Raw genomic sequence first — 5,925 nt, 5'->3', positions numbered from 1 at the left:
TATGTAATGCAGTTTATTTTATTATCACGTGCTGACATAACCTGAGACTAAAAGCTGTGATATACATTTTGTCCACTAGAGAGAGCCAAATTATATGGACAAGGCCTATTTGAAAGTGAAAGTCCTGACATTTACCAAGTAACCCATCCTTGGAGCTGGTGCTCTGCATTTAACCCATCCAAGTGCACACACACAGCAGTGAGAAGTGAACACACACCTGGAGCAGTGGGCTGCTACAGATCCAGCGCTGGGGAGCAACTGGGGGTTCAGTGCCAGGGTATTGAGTTCAGTCATGGGTATTGAGGGTGGAAGAGAGCGCTGTTCATTCACTCACTCCCACCTACAACTCCTGCCAGCACAGAGACTTGAACTGGATACCTTCTTGTAAGTAGTCCAAGTCTCTAACAATTAGGCCACAAACTTGTGCGAACTTCTATGTCAAAATCAAATTCTCCAGTCAAAAACCCTTACATGATCTATCAATATCAAACTTTGGCCTCAGATGACAAAACCTACAGTACAAATACACACACTACAATAGTTTAGCTTCCTTAAATATAATAAGTTATCTTTACTTAGTTGTTATACTTACTAGGTTTTATTAAGTTACAAAATTTGCTAATTTTAAGGCAAATAAAACAACATGCTGCAATGAGTAATTCTTTCTTAAAATATTCAAGTAGCTACAACACAACCGATTACATTAATTCACCAGTGAGAGGCAGCAGTGCGCTAATGTGCAACAGGAACAAAACAACAGAAGAAGAAATAAGGACGGTGAGCATGAGCAGCAAGCAAAGTTTTGAAGCTGCATCGAATTTGCTGAAACTAAGAAGTAGAAAGACTGTTTACATTTCACCTCTGGACAAAGAATGATTGATTAATTCTACACAATAATAATAAGGTAAGTAAAAAAAAAAAAATAGTGTGTGGATGTATCTTTCTGTGTGCTGCTAATTTGAACTGACTAACATTAGCTCCTTGTCAGCACCAGTGTCAGCTACAGGGAGCAACGATCTTTGCTATTCTGCTATTAGAACAAAAACTATAGAAATACACAACTTGTGGCACATTTGGGTAAATGTAAAAACTTTTAAAGACTTTTTTTTATTTCATTTCTCAAATTGAAAAATGTTTTACTAGTTAAAAATTAAAGCATGTAAATTCTGAGGAACAATTCAAGAACATGCAAGAATATGTGCCATTTATTAATTGTTAACAGTAATCTTTTGCAAAATTTCCTCTATAATTTTATAACACTGTGAGGCTTTGGCCACTTTGTAGGTTAAAGTCATTTTTCAGTTTACAAATGTATTTTCATAATTTTAATGCAATCATAGTCATTACGTGATCAGACATATAAAGTTTAAACTGAATGAGCTAGTTGTTTTGCAGTAATTATTTATTTGCTGTTTTAAAAACACCGAGTACTGTAACAGAAGAAATGCTGCTTTTGAATTGGTTTTATTACTGATGCCTCAAATAGAGATGTATAGAAAATTTATTTCTATTGTAAAAAATGCAAATATCAAGAAATGAATGTGTCCTTGTTCTACAATTCACAACATTAGTGGAACTTGATTTTATATGAAGAATTATTTTTCATATTTAGGAAAAAAGCTTGTGTCAGCTGTCTTCTCTGAGCAGCGGTCTTGTGATCACCGGTCTCAGTATAATAAAGGTGAGATATTCCAACAGCAGTAGAGCAGTTTTTGACTCAATCATGTGCTATGCTTTATTTGCAATTTCAAATAATTTATTGCAGTTCCAGAATACCTGTAACCGTATTTCCGTATTTGTAACTGTGTTTCTTTTCACATATCTAAGAGTACACTTCACATCCTAGAACCCATAAAATGTATGATGCTACCTTAAATGTTTAATAGTTTTATTATATTTATTAATAATATTTAAAATAAACAGCGCTTATTGACTTCAATGACTTCTTTATTGACACTTTGAAAAACATGTTTCTATTGTAATTTTTACATTTCTTAAACTTAGTTTTTCTTTTTAAACTAATTAAAAATGCAGATTTGACAGAACTACACACCCATCTGATGCCTACCTGTTTTAATTCATGATCCCCCCGGATACTTCTACAACTAACCCGCCTTGGTAAGTTCCCATAGTTAGTGACACCATTTTAGAAAACATGCCTGTGTATTTGCTGGTATATTACTGAGATACATTTATAAATATTAATGTTGATTACATACCTAGTTCAATCAAAAATGAAAAATGTGCCATTTAATCTCCCTCCTGTCAATCTATTCCATAAAAAACTGTGCATCTTCATTACACGAATGAAGATATTTATCCCAAATCTCTGACACCCAAGAAACCATCAAATCAATCCATATGAATGGAGCCAATTAATCTACTTTTTGGGCCAAACTGTTCAATGAATTGTAAGGAGCAGTTTCAGTTATATTTCCACTTGAACTCCGTTAGGCATGGTCTGATGAACTGTTCTTGATCCAGAACTCTTATCTGAACACACTGAACGTGCTGTAGAAAGCCTAGATGGTAGTCACTGCTCAGGGTTGGTCGTTTGTTTTTGCCTAGCCACCAGTTTCTCTGCAGCTGGGCAACATGCTATTTGAGTTAAGTAAACTAGGTAATATTAAAATCAAAAGTAATATTTAATCTTTTATAACGTGGGTGCTATTTACATCAGGTTCGATATCTTAACTATTGCATTACTAAGGCAACGACTGACACATTTATGTTGCATTCAAAAGAGCTCTGTTGACAGCCCAACAGTGAAAAATTAAACCATATCCATATTAGCACAGAATGGAATGGTTAAGCATTGAGAATTAAGAATGGTTTGGCCTGACAGTGGAAAAGAGGCTCAAATCTTCGAAAGAGACGTAATTGCTATATGATCACGTGTCTAAAATTTTGGGTAAATAGACATTCAGTTAAAGGACAGAAATGTATTTAACTGAAAATGTCTTTATTTGTGTTCTGAAAATAACTAAAAGTCATGGGTGAGTAAATGATGATGTGAATTTAAAGTTTGGGTGAACTAACCCAATGTTATGGCAGTGTAGGCAAGACAGAAAACACTGAAAACTGATCATCCACATTTCCATGCTAATATTGTTTTTATTTGGTTTTATACAGGTGTCTGATGCTGATGCAGTCTGGGCACTAGTATCTGTTGGCTTGCTGACTATCACTGACGATGAAGTACTTCTCCAAATCTTGACCCAGTGTCTTCTGCCATCATTGTTCAGGGTAGTACTGCAAAGAATAGTCTCCAGGGTTTGCCTCCAACATTTGCTTCCCGACCACCATGTGCTACGTTTGCATCACTACATGTGGGTTACCCTGATACTGTGAAGAGCACCTACAATATGATGCTTGACTTGGGACAGAAAAAAAAACATTGGCAACTTGTGTGGCCAACTCATTGCCGTATTTAAAATCATTGTACTGCTACCTCCATTGTTTAACATAACTAAAAGCAGATTGTTTTTGCTTTGTTTCAAAATTTTTGTAATACGAGTTAAAACTACATTGAAAAAAATATATCATCTTTAACTTTGAACTGTCACTACATTTGATTTAGGGTAATGTGTGTGAAGAATAGAACATTAAAGGCAATTGGTCAACTAGATTTCTGTTCAAGTAAATACAACTTAGAAATTCCAAGTTGCAGGAAATGTTTCTTGATTTAGCTAAATTTAAATGAGTTGTTTGAAATACGTACATAGTATAATGTACTTAATTTAGTTGTTGAAAATAGTAATTCTGAGTTACACGTTTACAACACTTATAAATAAACCTTTGTTAGTACAAATTACTATTCTTATTTCACTTGTTTTTTTCAAGGCAATCGGTTTGCATGCTTTTTTTAAAATAAGGTTTACTCATTATAATTTACAGTGCAGACAACCTCCCTGCTCAGTGCACACTAGTGAGATAAAATCAAAACACTGTAATTGTAATAAAGTACTGTTACTATACTGTACTACACTGTGTGATTCTTTCAGCTCTCTCTCCAGTGCTAGGATGCATTTTTAAAGCAGTCACCTGTGCTCCTGTTCATAATTTCCTGAGATGCTACTGAATGCTTGCTTATGGATAATTGTGTGTTATTTGAGTTCACACTGTGACAATAGAGTTAACTATTTGATGTGTTTGTGTTTTATGAATGAGACTTTGGAGAATGTATATATGTTTATATTTTATATATAAATTTTATTTTTTTTGTATTAATTTTGTAGTTTATTTATAAACTACAAAATTATTAAAACATTACATGATTGAAGTGTTTACTCCTGGCCCATGGTCCATTGTTAATTTCAAATTTGGCCTTTGGATTTAACTATTAATGCATTAAGCCATTTTTCAATTTATGTTTTCTGGTGGACAAAACACTTAAACCTATACAAATGTTGTCTTTTTGGTTTATACTGTCCTTATCTTGGTGCCATTAGTTATATATGATGCTTACAAGAAAGCTGTGAATTGGTTGTTCCTGGTTGTTGTTTTACATGTGCACTTCTAAATAACATTGTAAGTTCATTGATTAGATATACTGCAGTGTAAATTAAATTTTACTCATATTTTCGTCAGCATTATGAAGATAATGAAATATTTGGGGATTTGGAGGAGCTAATTGTTATAACATGCAAGTTTTCTTTTTTTTGCTCCGAACAAAAAAACAAACAAACACTTAACTACAGCACTTAAGACATTTGACAAAATCACACACACAAATGGAAAAAAAAAAGATATTAAAAATGACAAGGCGCTTGACGTCACGTAGCTTCTCACGCGAGAAGGGGGGCGACGAAAGTGTCGCGCTTCTTATCACACGTCTTTGGTCACGGCAAGGTACGCGACGATTGACACGATGATTGCTTAGTTTGCAAATCAAATGCATAAACCACACCCCATAAACACTACACTACTACACCGGACACGAACGACTTCAAAACACATTTCAGACGCACTCCACGCGCGTGCCTTACCGCGCTACCCGGACAATAATGAGACATGGAAAGTTGTCTTTGATGCATCCAGTTTTCTTTTACAAGTTCAGCTCGTGTAAACTCGCCTTTAACCAAACAGCCCCACAAAATATACTAAACGTCCCCCTTTCCAAAATATTGCTTGGAAAAAAATAAACGATGATCTGCAGTTATCTCCAAAGACATATTTTTGTCCATTTTTTGTTTTAGCTTATCTCACATTATTTGTCTAATGTAATCGATTTTTTATACCACACCCCTATATATATATATATATATATATATATATATATATATATATATATATATATATATATATATATAATAGAACTACAAATAAATAATAAAAACGATCATATGACTTTTTTCAAATTATATGTCTCTCTGTGTGTGTCTCTCTCTCTCTGTGTGTGTGTGTGTGTGTGTGTGTGTGTGAGAGAGAGAGAGAGAGAGACTGACATTTTTTGTCTCTGTCAATATAAATGTTCTCTTTTCAAATTAGGCTATTTAATAATTATTTTTACTTTTAACATTAAAATGTATTTATTTATTATTAAAATGTGTTTTACAATAATATCAGTAGGCTACTGAATTATTTTAAGATAATTTCATATAATTATTATTTCAAATAATAAATATAACGCTAAAATATGAAAGAAAGTTTTTTTTTTAAATGCAGCATTTATTGTACAGCAAATTATGAAAATAAGGTAATTTGTAATAATAATAAAAATAATATAAAATATAGCCTATGATAAAACAAAATGTGATTTATTTTATATTTAAAATCATATAATATTAAATAAAAAAACTTTTTTAATTATTAAAACAAGTTATGATGAAAAAAATATGACATGGGAAATATTACCTCTCAAAAGAAAAAGTAAAAAGACATGCATATGAGATGTGGAGCTCTGGGTGAGTGTCACGTCACAAA

The 5,925-nt window shown here is 33.0% G+C and overlaps 1 long non-coding RNA gene across 1 annotated transcript; it reads left to right on the top strand.

The window, feature by feature from the left end:
- Window positions 1–687: 687 nt before the first annotated feature.
- On the top strand, window positions 688–3,982 carry LOC113091920 (uncharacterized). The gene is made up of 4 exons (XR_003287474.1): window positions 688–904; window positions 1,613–1,681; window positions 2,035–2,118; window positions 3,133–3,982. It is a non-coding gene; the product is annotated as an uncharacterized LOC113091920 (long non-coding RNA).
- Window positions 3,983–5,925: the final 1,943 nt, after the last annotated feature.

This window comes from Carassius auratus, unplaced genomic scaffold (assembly GCF_003368295.1).
Source record: "Carassius auratus strain Wakin unplaced genomic scaffold, ASM336829v1 scaf_tig00214358, whole genome shotgun sequence".
Lineage (NCBI taxonomy): Eukaryota > Metazoa > Chordata > Actinopteri > Cypriniformes > Cyprinidae > Carassius > Carassius auratus.
The sequence above is the reverse complement of the archived record's forward strand: the minus strand, read 5'-3'. Positions and strand labels throughout refer to the sequence as shown.